Here is a 14,621-nt window from a genome sequence, read left to right as displayed (position 1 = left end):
GCGGCGGCGGCGGGGGCTGGCGGAGGCGGCGGCGTCGCGGGCTGGGCGGAGGCGCCGGCGGCGGCAGCCTGGTGGTGACGGGTCGAGCCCGGCCGGCCGGCCAGCGGCAGGTGAGGAGGCGCGCCTGCTCGGCTTCTGCCCTCGGGCGGGAGGCAGGGGACTGGGCGGCGGCGCGTCTCCTCCCCTCGGGCGCAGCCTCCCGGGTCGCCCCCGCCGGCCTGCCGGCCTGCCTGCCTTCGCGGCCGAGCCCAGCAGCAGCAGCAGCAGGAGGAGGAGGAGGCGGCAGCTGCAGCCGCCCGGCGGGGGAGGCGAGCGCGGGCCCCGAGCGGGAGGGCGGCGGGCGGCGGGCGGGCGGGCGGGCGGGGGGGTCTCCTTCGCGGCCGCCGCTCCCTTCCTCTGCTCCTCGCTCGCCTCGCCTTGATTTGAGAGAGAGAGAGAGAGAGGGGGCAGCGGAGAGAGAAGCCGGGCGGGTTGGCGAGGGGAAGAAGGCAGTGTCTGCATTGCAGAAGCTCCGTCTCTCTCTCTCTCTCCCTCTCTCCCCCCCCCCCCCGCCCGCCTCTCGCAGCTGCTCGGAAATGCCTTCCTGAGCCGGGATGCTGGAGCTTGGCTCGAGGAGGAGCAGGTAAGGGAAAAGAGCCAGAGTCTGCTGGACCCTGCTTGGTTTTTCAGCAAGCAAATAAATGGGTGATGTACCAAGGTGTGTGTTTGGGGGGGGGGTGTATCTAGTAGGTTGCTGGACTGATCATGGCTCCCCAGCATTTGAGAACACCCTCCGTATAGTGGAGGTGATGGGCCCCCACTGGCAAAGAGGAGACCATGAAAAGAAAGGCTGCTAGGCCACCCTGCTGCTAGTTGCCTGTACATCCGTTGCGCTGGTGCCGATATGTGTGGGTCCACATAGGCACATGGGCTGTGTACTGTTCTCTTCCTCTGCCTCCCTCTGCTGCCTGCAAAAGACGACCTGGCAAGGATCAGAGTGAATAAGCATCTGACAGTTACGAACAGGGGAACAGAGTGCAATGAGCTATCATGTGCCTGTCGAACGTGATGCATCTGCAACAGCAGCTAAGAGGGAAACTGGGTTTTGGGTTTTGTGTGCATGTGTGCTTTGGCATGATTCTGATTTCTTTGAAAGTGCCACTGGATCACTGCAGAAATGTCACACCTGTAGATGTTTCTATGGAGACCCTCCTGAAGCCGAAGGCTGGGGTGGTAGCCTGTGCCGTAGCTTCCCACCACATGCCAAGAGGATATGTGGCTTCACAGAAAAAGAATATGGTCCTGTTTGCTACAGAAATGGTACTGGGCTCTTTGGTCTTCAGTGGTACTCTGGCAACAGAGTGTGGGAAAAGATGTTGTCACTTGACCCTTCAGATTTGGCCAGGGCCGATGATGTCATCTGGTAACAAACTCTTGTGTCTTCATCAGCCTCTTCTTTCTCCCCCCCTCCCCCACAACAGTGCAGTAATTAGCAACACTTAACCTGGGCCTGTGGCATACAATTAAATGCAAATAGCCAATAAATTAGAAGAAAATGAATATGTGTCTTAAAAAAGGTATTTCAGAATGCTTAAATTATGGAATGGATATTTGGAATGGTCTGGGTAGTTCTGCATGAAACAACTGAAGACATGATTGGTTTTAACCAGTTAGCTGTTGACAGAGGCTAGCATTCTTTCACCCTAGCAATATGAAAAAAGTAGGTCCATTCTATATGAGAACTCGTTTGTTTTCATATCTTGAAATTTTATTTAACTCTTAAATAAACTGGTACTTAAATGTTTGCTTGTTTTGCACTCAATCTAGAATTATTCATGTCTAATATTTGTTAATGTATAGATAACGTCTCTCTAGCAAAAGGCCAGATTCCACATAAGGTATGGTGGGCAATTGTGCAGTGTAGAGGACTCTCAATTCTTTTTCTCTCTCTTGACCCTTGTGAGATGCTTCTGGTAGGCCAGTGAATATAGTTGTTTGGCTTTTTTCCTGGAGGATACGAATTGGGTCCTGGCTCATTACTGGGTGTCAAGGTGCCTCTCGGGCTCATTTCCCACTCTGTTAAAACAGGGGTATTATGAAGAGGAACAAGAAATCTTATTATTCTTGAGTCTAAAAATATAGCAGATGAGAAAAAATGTTACTTGCTCTTTTGATTTTTTAAATTATTTTCAGTGCAAATTGATCATATTGTTCCTTAATATTTTTTTAGTAATGAGATCAGAATTTGACCTCCACATGCATAAGTATTTTGCACTGTAATGGAAGTACAGTGGTACCTCGGGTTAAGTACTTAATTCGTTCCGGAGGTCCATTCTTAACCTGAAACTGTTCTTAACCTGAAGCACCACTTTAGCTAATGGGGCCTCCTGCTGCCACCGCACAATTTCTGTTCTCATCCTGAAGCAAAGTTTTTAACCCGAGGTACTATTTCTGGGTTAGCGGAGTCTGTAACCTGAAGTGTCTGTAACCTGAAGCATATGTAACCCAAGGTACCACTGTATGTATCTCTAAGTGTAATATGTGTGTTTCTGTTTTGTCTTGTTCTTTATTTGCAGTGCTGTCTATTCGTGTCATGCACATCATGCCTATAATCCTGTACCTGCTTACTTCAGAGTAAGCTCCATTAAACTCATTGAGACTTGCTTCTGAGTAAATGTGTAGGAGTGCTTTATGATTGTACTTCTGCTGTTTATGTCAGACAATATTCATGTATCTGTCCTATAGCTAGGATATTTGGGCCAAGAAGGAGATACACTGAGTTGCAATGGAGGCATTTAATTCAGTCTGTCAGAAGGCTTTTATATGTTACAGGTATTTGTTTTAAGGAGCATGTACATCCCATTGAATTCGGTGGTGCTTACTCTGAGGTAGGTTGTCGGATTGCAGCCTAAGAAAATAAGTTGAGGGGAAATCTGTATTTTATCATTTGTATTTGTTTTCGTTAGACCAATAGGACTGATTCTCACCAGCATGTCTGGGTGTCAGACAGAAGGAAGTTGTTGTATCTTCATTTTTCAATCTGGTGGTATGAAATAAACTTTCAAACTGTGGTAGAGATAAACATTTTCTCAGATATTACATTAATAATTTTGTTTTTGTTTTAAATGACACATTTTCAGTTATTGATATGGATTTAATGGTCTGCAGTGATAATTGTTATGAAGCAAGCAGAGTCCATTAGAAATTACAGTTGTATTTCATAGAAAGTATAGTCGCATAACACCCCCTCTTAGCTCTTTGTGTCTCTGTTTATAACATTTAAGCTTTCATATGGAAGGAGTCTGGAGCTGTGGCCAGTGTTAGAAACTCAAATATGTAAGGTAATTGCCAAATGGCACCATAAACCTAGGTTACGGTTGCCACAGAAGAAGGTGCCATTTCCCCCCACAATGAGCCTTATTGTTACAATTATTTTTCATTTCATTTCTATACCAACACATTAAAAATCAAATAAAACAATCCCAAATAAAACAAATTCAAGCTTCAAGGAAAATATTTCAGATGCTTCTCTAAGTGACATTTTGCTTTCCCCATATTTATTTATCTACTTAATTTATAGAGCTGCCCCATAGCAGAAGCCAGTGTGATTAGAGTGTTGGACCTGGGAGATCAGGCTTCAAATCTCCACTCAGTCATGAAGCTCACTGGGCCAGTCACAACTTCTTAACCTACCTCACAGGGTCGTTGTAGAGATTAACTGAGGAGGGAAGAGAACTATGTATTCCTTGGAGGAAAAGGTGGGATATAAATGCAATAAATAAGCTCTTCTGCTTAAGAAAGAAGAGGGGCCAGCCAGGTGGAGATGTCCATTGCCAACCTGGCATCCAGGTATCTCCAGGTTGCAGTTGGACCCACGGCAGTTGCAAAACATGCCCAGCTAATTGTGAACACTGGCTGGCACTCTCCAACAGATCCTTGGGAGGTTTGAATAGGAGAGAGCATTCCTTTCCATATGTCCTTTCATTATCTAGTGATGGAAAGATCTCTCTTCCAGTCCCTCTTCAGCCAGACTTGAGTGGATAAATTATAGTATAAGAAAGCTGGGCTTACCTTCCACTCCAGCAATAAATATTCCATCCCTAGTGCTTTTCTGAATGGTGAAATGGGACCAATAATGACCTCACAGGCTTCTTTTCTATTTGGAGGCTGATCCTAAGACTGAAGTACCTCACCAGACTCCTGTGTAAGCTTAGCAGTCGTGGGATAAAAGGAGAAGCAGAGAGTAGAACTCAATGGAAAGTTCTCCCAATGGAGAAATGTTGAAAATGGAATCCTTCAAAGACTGATATTGGGACCTATGGTTTTTAACGTGCATAAATGACCTAGAGTTAGGGTAAGCAACAAGATAACCAAGCTTGCTGCTGATACAAAATTGTTCAGAGTGGTTAATGCAAAAAGGGATTGTGTAGAGGCCCAGCAGTAAAATGGCAAATGAAATTCAGTGTAAGCAAATGTAAAGTGATGCACAGTGGGACAAAGTAGCTAATTTGGCATATATGCCCATGGCGAATGAAGAGGAACAAGAGCTTGAGGTCATAATGGATAGCTCAATCATGATGTTGACCCAGCTCTGAATTCCCTGTTAGGCATAATTAGGAAAGCAGTATATTCCTTTTCTTATCACAATCCTGTTATACAGCCACATTTCAAATACAGAACATAGTTCTGGTTACCTCACCTCATAAAGGATATTGTAGAACTGGAAAAGTTTCTGAAGAGGGTAACAAGAATTATCATGAACTGGGAGCAACTCTCCTATGAGGATATGTGATAACATTTGGTTTAGAGAACAGGGAAGTAAAAGGAGACATAAAGGAGGTGCATAAGATTATTCCTGGTGTGGAGAAATGGATATAGAGAAGGTTTTTCTCTTTCTCTCATCACACTAGAACACAGGGCCATCCAAAGAAGAAGAAAATAAAGTACTTCTTCACACAGTACATAGTTTGTGTAATTTGCTGCCACGTGATTTAGTGATGGTCACCAACTTGGATGGCTTTAGACAAATTAATGGAGGATCAGGGTCTCTTGCAAATGCCATCTTCTCAGGAGGTCCCTTGTGCACAATATAGGAATCAAGTCTTTAGTGCTCTATAACTTCCCCTTTGGAGTTCCCTCCTGTTAAATACAGTGGTGCCTCGCAAGATGAAATTAATTCGTTCTGCGAGTTTTTTCGTCTAGCGAATTTTTCGTCTTGCGAAGCACGAAATCCCATAGGAATGCATTGAAATTCAATTAATGCGTTCCTATGGTCAAAAAAAGTCCAAACAAAGCCAAATTTGGTACAAAAAGAGTTTATTAACTGCTCTTTAAAGTCACACATATTGTGAAAAGAGCATTTCAAAAATTGAAGGAACAATAAATTAAGTTTCTAAACATGACAGAAAAACATTTAAAAATCAACAAAGTGTACAGTACATTTTCTAAGACTCTGGGGGACCACTCGAAGAAGGTTCCTCTTCCACTCTTTGCTTCTTGCTGAAGAACCTGTCCATGGTCTGCTGCTTCTTCCGCCTTTTCAGCACCTCCCTGAAAGGCTTTTTAGATTGAGATATTGGTCATGTCATATTGAACCACACCACAGCTTAATTAAACTCTGTTTTAATTTGAACAAGACCATGCTTTGCTCCCCTGTTCCATTTCAGCCCACCGAGAAGGAAATCAGAGACTGGCTTGCTAAGTGTGAAGCAGCATTCATGGTTTGTCCGCTAACAAACCACAGTGTTAATTCAAGGATTGTTGGAAGACAAGCAAGTAAGGAATGTTGGTTTGCATGCTGCTGTTCCCCCAGCCACCCACCACACAGAAATTCAAACCCAGAATTTTTTTTTAAAAAAAACATGGCCCAATGGTCACAGAAAATCATAAAAATTCAAAAAAAAAAAAAAACTGCACAAGCTCCCAGATTCTTGCAAACCCCTCCCCAACTGTTCCCCCAGCCACCCACCACACAGAAATTCAAACCCAGATTTTTTTTAAAAAAAACAACATGGCCCAATGGTCACAGAAAATCATAAAAATTCAAAAAAAAAAAACCCCACAAGCTCCCAGATTCTTGCAAACCCCTCCCCAACTGTTCCCCCAGCCACCCACCACACAGAAATTCAAACCCAGATTTTTTTTAAAAAAAAACAACATGGCCCAATGGTCACAGAAAATCATAAAAATTCAAAAAACCCCCCACAAGCTCCCAGATTCTTGCAAACCCCTCCCCAACTGTTCCCCCAGCCACCCACCACACAGAAATTCAAACCCAGAATTCTTTTTAAAAAAAAAAAAACATGGCCCAATGGTCACAGAAAATCATAAAAATTAAAAAAAACCCACAAGCTCCCAGATTCTTGCAAACCCCTCCCCAACTGTTCCCCCAGCCGCCCACCACACAGAAATTCAAACCCAGATTTTTTTTAAAAAAAACAACATGGCCCAATGGTCACAGAAAATCATAAAAATTCAAAAAAAAAAAACAAACCCACAAGCTCCCAGATTCTTGCAAACCCCTCCCCAACTGTTCCCCCAGCCACCCACCACACAGAAATTCAAACCCAGAATTTTTTTTAAAAAAAGAACAACATGGCCCAATGGTCACAAAAAATCATAAAAATTCAAAAAAACAACAACAACACACACACAAGCTCCCAGATTCTTGCAACCCCCCCCCCCAAACACCAAGTCCTTGAATTCCAAACACCCCAACCCAAAATCCAGAAACCACAAAAAAGTTTTAAATGTTTAACTTACCAAATGGATGCAAAAGAAGTTTTGGAAAAGCTTCAAAAATCACCAAAGTCCTCAAAAACCTGAAAAAAGGCTACCAAACCGCGTGCTATCAGTTGCTCCTCGAAGTCAAGTCGCAACTGCACCTCTTCAAGCAATGCACCCTTGGTTTTAACGGTTTTACAAAAAAGGAAACAAAGTTGCTAAACGTTTTCGTCTTGCGAAGCAAGCCCATAGGGAAATTCGTCTTGCGAAGCACCTCAAAAAACGGAAAACTTTCGTCTAGCGAGTTTTTCGTCTTCCAAGGCATTCGTCTTGCGGGGCACCACTGTATTAGATAGGTGCTGCCTTCGTTGTCTTTTCAGCACCTGCTGAAGGCCTTCCTCTTTCAACAAGCCTTATACAGTGGTACCTCTGGTTACGTACTAATTCCTTCTGGAGGTCTGTTCTTAACCTGAAACTGTTCTTAACCTGAAGCACCACTTTAGCTAATGGGGCCTCCTGCTGCCGCCACCGTGTGATTTCTGTTCTCATCCTGAAGCAAAGTTCTTAACCCGAGGTAATATTTCTGGGTTAGTGGAGTCTGTAACCTGAAGCGTATGTAACCTGAAGTGTATGTAACCTGAGGTACCACTGTAATGGGAGATCTTTTCCAGTATGCATCTGTATTGGAATTGTTTTTAGTTTCTTTAAGATGTTTTGTTTTGCTGCTTGTGTGTTTGCTACTCTGGAATCCTTTTGGGGGGAATAGTGGGATATAAATTTAATACATAGAATAAATAATCAAATAATAAATACGGCTATCAAGAACTACAATCAAGGGAAGTATTAGTACTGCTCCATTCCTCCTTGGTCAGACCACAGTTTAAGAAGAATATGGACAAGAAGAATATAGACAAATTGGAACGTGTGCAGAGGAGGGTGACCAACAGGATCAAGGGTCTGGAAACCAAGCCTTCTGAGGAGCACTTGAAGGAACGGGGTATGTTTAGCCTGGAAAAAAGGAGACTGAGAGGAGATACAATAGCCATCCTCATATATCTGAAGGGCTGTCACATGGAAGAGGGAACAAGCTTGTCTTCTGCTTCAAGTTATAAGACAGGAGATTCTGACCAAACATCAGAAAGAACTTTCTGACAGTAAGAGCTGTTCGACAGTGGAATGGACTCCCTTGGGAGTTTGTGCGCTCTCCTTCACTGGAGGTTTTAAAGCAAAGTTTGGATGGCCCTGTGTCATGGAGGCTTTAGCTGAGATTCCTGCACTGGGGTCCCTTGCAACTCTACCATTCTATGATTCTACTAGCTATGCTGAATATGTCCTCTCTCCACTATTGGAGGTCGTATGCCTCTGTATACCACTTGTATACTCAAGTAGGACTCACAAGTGGGCAGAATGCCACGGCATCCTACGCGTAAGCTTCCAATAGGTACCTGGTTGGTCAGGGCTCTTCCTAGGTCTGTTACCCACAGTTATGGTAGCACATCACAAAATATGTGTAGTTGTAGATGGTTTATCCAGTGCAAATGTTTAGTGATGGAGTTGCAAGTATATAGTATAAGAATTTTTAAAAATAAGTTATATTGTGTGTAATAACCTTATTGTACTTTTAGGCCTGCGGTTCAATCTGCATCTGAATGGTGCTGGATGGGGGAATTTTTAATTTTTCCATCTTACTGAATGCCCTACTTTAATAAGAATTTGCTTTACTGTGTTGCCTTAAGTAAAATGAATTAATGCTTTAAAACGAAAAATCAGTGGTTTTAAAATTCATTCTTCAAAAGAGCTGGTAGAAAGCAGCGAAAGCAGCAATCTGTATTTTTCTAAGGAGTAAGATTGGAACTTGGTCAGTGAATCTTTCATAATTTAAGGCTGTGGCTTCCCTTCTTCTTTTCAATTTTTAAAAGACTTTTTAGATTGAGATATTGGTCATGTCATATTGAACCACACCACAGCTTAATTAAACTCTGTTTTAATTTGAACAAGACCATGCTTTGCTCCCCTGTTCCATTTCAGCCCACCGAGAAGGAAATCAGAGACTGGCTTGCTAAGTGTGAAGCAGCATTCATGGTTTGTCCGCTAACAAACCACAGTGTTAATTCAAGGATTGTTGGAAGACAAGCAAGTAAGGAATGTTGGTTTGCATGCTGCTGTAGCTCCTGGCACACTGATGAAAAGAGTGGGCGAGGAGCAAAGTGCACTTTTACATTATTTTATTTGTTTGCTGTCCTTAAAATGAGTCAAGGACAATGAACATCAATCATATAAAATATACAAAATGTTTTATACAATACAGTAAACTAAAATTATATAAAACAAAACAAAACAGCACCTTTAAGAATTTTAATTGATCATTTAAAACAAATATTTGTAAGTTGCTGATGAGGAGCCATACACTTATTTATCAGATTGTGGCAGCCTGAGCAAATAACAATGTTTTCAGTTGGTGTATGAAACCTAACTGTGTGTGGAACAGATGCACTTCTAAATGTGGATCGTTCCACAGTTGGGACCCTAAAACAGATAAAGCTTTTCTATACATCCCTTCAACCCCAGACTTGGTGGGGAATGCAAGCAGAGCCCCCGCCCTCTTAGGTTTTGAATTGGTTGGTAGTGGAGGAGGTGCTCCTGCAGATATTTGGGCCCCAAGCTGTATATCATTTTGCAAACCACCGTTGACACTTATATCAAGCCTAGTAGCATACAGGCAGCCGTTGCAGAACTTTGTAAGGTGATCCTACCTCATAGAACCAGTTCATAACTTGTCAGCCACATTCAGTCATAGTTGCTGGTTCTGGGCCATTTTCAAGTGCATCTCCATGTGGAGCGCACTGCAATAATCCAAACATGAGGTCACTGAAGTATGGATTTCAGCTAGCAGGATCTCCCAGTCCAGGAATGGGCCTACCTAGTGAAAGGCTCTACTTGCCACCTAGACCTCCAATGATGACTCTTGATCAGTGCCCACAATGACCGCTCCCCACTTTAAAAACGGGGGGCGCCCTTTGCGTGGACGCGCGCAGCCCTGGATCTGGAGTGGCTCCATCAACATAGGCTTTGCCTTCCCTCAGGTGGGATACCTGGAGGTCCCCGCCTACCCCAGTGAGTTGTCCAATCCCACCTGGGGGAAGTGTTGCCAGGGAAACCAGGCCAGGTAGGGGGAGGGATTACCTGCCCACACAATAGAGGGTGGGTCTTAATTGGTAATCCTCACTTGGCTCCAGAGCTTCTTGATCAGGGACTCTTGATCAGGGACTCTTGATCAGTGCCCACAAACGGTGAACCTGCTCCATCCAGGGGGAGTGCTGCTCCACTCAAACAGAGCATCTTACCAATTATCAGCATTTTCTGCTTTTATCCTTGCACTTTAGAATGCCTTTCCCTCTGCCATATGTGAAATATTATCAGTTGTTTGCTTCAGAGGTCTTGTAATGCTGTATCTTTTTGTGCAGTTTCCCTGATTCCTAGGATTATCACTAGAATTCTGTTTTTAACTGTTTTATGATATTTTACTGTGTTTATGTTGATTTGTATTGTTTGAACACTGCTTGGAAATGTTTAAATCAGTAGCTTAAAAATAAAAGGGTAAAGGTAAAGGATCCCTGACAGTTGAGTCCAGTTGCAAACGGAGCCAGCGTTTGTCCACAGACATTTTTCCTGGGTCATGTGGCAGACATGACTAAGCCGCTTCTGGCGAGCCAGAGCAGCGCACAGAAACGCCGTTTACCTTCCCGCCAGAGCGGTACCTATTTATCTACTTGCACTTTGAAGTGCTTTCGAACTGCTAGGTTGGCAGGAGCAGAGACTGAGCAACGGGACCTCACCCCGTCGCGGGGATTTGAACCGCCGACCTTCCGATCGGCAAGTCCAAGCTGCACAGTGGTTTAGACCACAGCACCCCCGTGTCCCTTAGCTTAAAAATAGATTTGGGGCAGGGATCTTGTCTTTTTTTTTTTGTTTATGCAACTTTATAAAGCACCATTTACCTGGTTATGCTGTTTAAACAGTAAAAGTGTCATTTAATCTTTTTTAAAAATGTAGCGTACAAAATAGTGTAGTGCAAGTTGCTGAAAGGAAATGGTGTTAGTTGAAAGAGATTTGGAATGGAATGTACCAAAGTCCTTAAAGAAAGCAGCATTGCCTCATGGAACTCTCTCTAGACACCTTGGGAAAGCTATTCTGTTGCTTCAATCAAGGGAAGGAGAGAGGGCACTTTTTGCTACCGGGAGTCTGCCTAACTAATGTGCATCTCATTTAACTGTAGTACCTCATACTGTAGTTCCTTCATAAGGGAGGCCTTTGGGAAACGACTGTACTTACTGAGGTCCGCAATACTTCCTGCTTAAAGTGTTTTGTGTTCACTTTAATTTTCAGTTGTAGTGAATGCCTTTCATTGCTCTGTTCTGTGACGAAAATTGTCTATAGGATGGAATTTTGAAAAATACTTTCGCATTTGCTAGTGTTTGGCGAACTCTACTCATTTCCTTTCCTGCAGTCTCTGTCTCCAGGGGCCATCAGAATATTGGAGTTAGAAAATGCAGTCATCGCGGGATGTGTGTGTGTGTTGTTAATTAAATAGTTGATATTACAACTGGAAGGAAATAAAGAGTGATTGTAACATAACTGGTCAAAGCAGACAAAAGGAAAACACCAGGTACAGAGGATGTACAGTAGTAGCAACAGCTTGTCCAACAGCTGCTCCTTTTCACCCAATCCTAGGGTGAGTCTATATGATCATTGCCAGTGGAGAAAGCATGTCACAAGTTGAGAATTTTCTAATTATCTCATAGTTGTTTGTTTTAATGAATATGCCCCACCCATGTGATGAAAATAATTGTGATGATTTACATTGAGACTTTATCTGTCCCCGATGAGATGAATTTGCGTATTGGATTTACAGTACAATTGCAATTTATGCGCATTTAACACATGTGGTTTCAACTTTATATGGATGAAATCTGGCCAGTTGAAATCACACAAATTAAATGCACAGAAAGCTTAAAAGCTCCTTTTGCTCAGGGTTCTTTTAACACAGAAAGAGCTTTTAAGTTCTTGCTTCCTTAGGGAGCAAGGTCCGCTCAGCACACAGCTCCAGAAAGGTAAGGATGGTCACACAGGGCCATTCCAAGGTTTCAGTATACATGTTTTTGCTTATACGGACCATCCCCGAATTGTAACCCCTGCACAAGACACAATGGTACTGTATTTGGTTTTTAGTATATATGTGCGTGCTTTTAGAATGCAATGTATTTCAACATTCTTCTCTGAATGGAAATGCAGAATAAAAATATGATTGAAAAATAAGAGTTTTTTTAAAAAAAACCTATTTTTTGTTATTGTTTATCTTCAGCTCTAGATAATCCCCATCCTGATCAAGAACACATGGGGAGACGGTCCGATGGCCATGTTTTTCAAAATTATAGCTTAGTAATTCAACTTCCCTGAAAAATGAAAAGGCCCTTTTAAAGTTAGTTTACCTGGGATAGGTTATAAGTGTTCCTCAGGAACTTTGATTTATTTCAGAAGGTGAATAATATTGCAAAACCCTGAGAATTTAAGTAGTTTGCTAGCTTCTGAGAATTTGGAAATTATGAAGTTGATTTAAAAATCACATCTTCTGTTTTATGTGTTTCAGTTTTAATTCTTAAGGGACACTTCTCTGAACCTTCCACTTATATGTTAAGGGCCAAACTAAGCAGTTGAAGGCTGCAATCCTATACACTTTTACCTGGAATAGGATTGCACTGCAAGCAATGTTAGAAACTGAGATATAAAAGCTACCGGTAGGTGCCAAATGGCATCTTAAACCTAGGTTTCAGTTGCCACAATGATATGGCTAGACATATATATTTTTTACTCAATTAGAAAAGCAAATGAAGAAAAGGTGTGGGATTTAGCTGAAGATGGAATAAACGCTGTGCACAAAAGGCAAGTTATTTTAGAACAAAGAAGCAATCAAGTGGAAAAGCAGTCCAGAAGAGATGTGACTGCAGCTTCATTCTAGCAAAAGTAAAAACCAAGTCTCTTTTACTTAATTAGAGCAGGATGTTTTCAAAAACCTGTATTTTTATAAATTTGTGAACAACTTTGCATAGAGAATTTATTTGGGTTGGGGTGTTGTTGTTTTTTTGCAATTTGTGGTATTTGGAGGGTTGAAACCAGCCATACCAAAACAGGTTATACAGTGGAACTTAAATTTAGGCATGTATAGGACAGTAGCACCCAGTGAACTCCATGGCTGAGTGAGGATTTGAACCCAGGTCTCCCAGGTCGTAGACCTACAAACACTCTAACCACTACACCACACTGGCTCTCACTGAGGTGAACCTTTTTTCTTCTACATTTTGTAGAGTCGCAGCTTCTCTGATAGGTGGAGCTGTCAGTGAGGGACATTGGCTCACTGTGTCCACTCATGTCCACATGATTATTTGCAAAATGCGAATGTTTTTATTTCTGTAAAGCAAGGCTCTTCCCTGTAAATCAGTGGTGGCCAAACTCGGCCCTCCAGATGTTTTGGGACTACAATTCCCATTATCCCTGACCAGTGGTTCTGTTAGCTAGGGATGATGGGAGTTGTAGTCTCAAAACATCTGGAGGGCCGAGTTTGGCCACCACTGCTGTAAATGGTACAGGAGCAGTCCTGCAAATCTTTTTAAAAGAAGGGTGATGCTCCACCATTTCAAAATCCTTGGTTTCTTTGAAGGTTTGCCCCCACCCCAAATTATCATTGCAGCTATAGTGTGTTAACTCCATAAGTGTGGATGGGAGAAAATCTTTGGGAAATGTTTGCACATTGTTGTTTTTTAAAGCGACCCTTTTATATTGATAACTAGGATTTAGCATGAAATCCCTCATAAGTGGTTGATACAAACCCTAACAGTGTGACGCGGCAGCTAAAAAAGCCAATGCAATTCTGGGCTGCATCAATAGGAGTATTGCATCTAGATCAAGGGAAGTAATAGTGCCACTGTATTCTGCTCTGGTCAGACCTCACCTGGAGTACTGTGTCCAGTTCTGGGCACCACAGTTCAAGAAGGACACTGACAAACTGGAACGTGTCCAGAGGAGGGCAACCAAAATGGTCAAAGGCCTGGAAACGATGCCTTATGAGGAACGGCTAAGGGAGCTGTGCATGTTTAGCCTGGAGAAGAGGAGGTTAAGGGGTGGTATGATAGCCATGTTCAAATATATAAAAGGATGTCACATAGAGGAGGGAGAAAGGTTGTTTTCTGTTGCTCCAGAGAAGCGGACACGGAGCAATGGCTCCAAACTACAAGAAAGAAGATTCCACCTAAACATTAGGAAGAACTTCCTGACAGTAAGAGCTGTTTGACAGTGGAATTTGCTGCCAAGGAGTGTGGTGGAGTCTCCTTCTTTGGAGGTCTTTAAGCAGAGGCTTGACAACCATATGTCAGGAGTGCTCTGATGGTGTTTCCTGCTTGGCAGGGGGTTGGACTCGAGGGCCCTTGTGGTCTCTTCCAACTCTATGATTCTATGATTCTATGATTTCTTCTGACATAAAAAAATGGAGTTTCCTTAAGAAGAGGCACTTCTTTATTTCATTTTTCACTTCCAATAAAGAAATGCAAGTACCGTAATACTGACCACTTGTAATTTGAATTATAAAACGTTGATAGGTCATCCTGGCATCCCTTGCACTTAAAAGATCATACAATTACATCCCCCTTTCTTCTGTTTCTCAAAGATTCAATTTTATAGCATGTGCGCCAGTTTAGAGCTTGTTTCCCACACTGCAAAACTATAATTTTCTCTTTGAACAGCCTTATCTCCCCTCCTGCTCCCCCCACCCCACAAGAGAGAAGCAATCCATTCGCTTGCAAACTACCTGCACAGATTGCTCTTTAAGGGGAGAGGTGAAAAGCAGGGTGCTCCCTGCCCCCTCCCCT

At 42.8% G+C, this 14,621-nt stretch overlaps 1 protein-coding gene across 3 annotated transcripts in view; it reads left to right on the top strand.

Annotated features, from left to right (window-relative positions):
- Positions 1-434: 434 nt before the first annotated feature.
- OTUD7A (OTU deubiquitinase 7A) overlaps positions 435-14,621 on the top strand; it is a 137,770-nt gene continuing 123,583 nt past the window's right edge. For all 3 annotated transcript variants that reach the window (XM_081838818.1, XM_081838817.1, XM_081838816.1), the window contains exon 1: positions 435-622. The gene's annotated coding sequence lies outside the window, so the exon portion shown is untranslated. The remainder of the gene's footprint in view (positions 623-14,621) is intronic.

Source organism: Podarcis erhardii (genome assembly GCF_964252035.2).
Source record: "Podarcis erhardii genome assembly, chromosome: 14".
NCBI lineage: Eukaryota > Metazoa > Chordata > Lepidosauria > Squamata > Lacertidae > Podarcis > Podarcis erhardii.
This window is presented reverse-complemented; position numbering and strand designations above follow the sequence as displayed.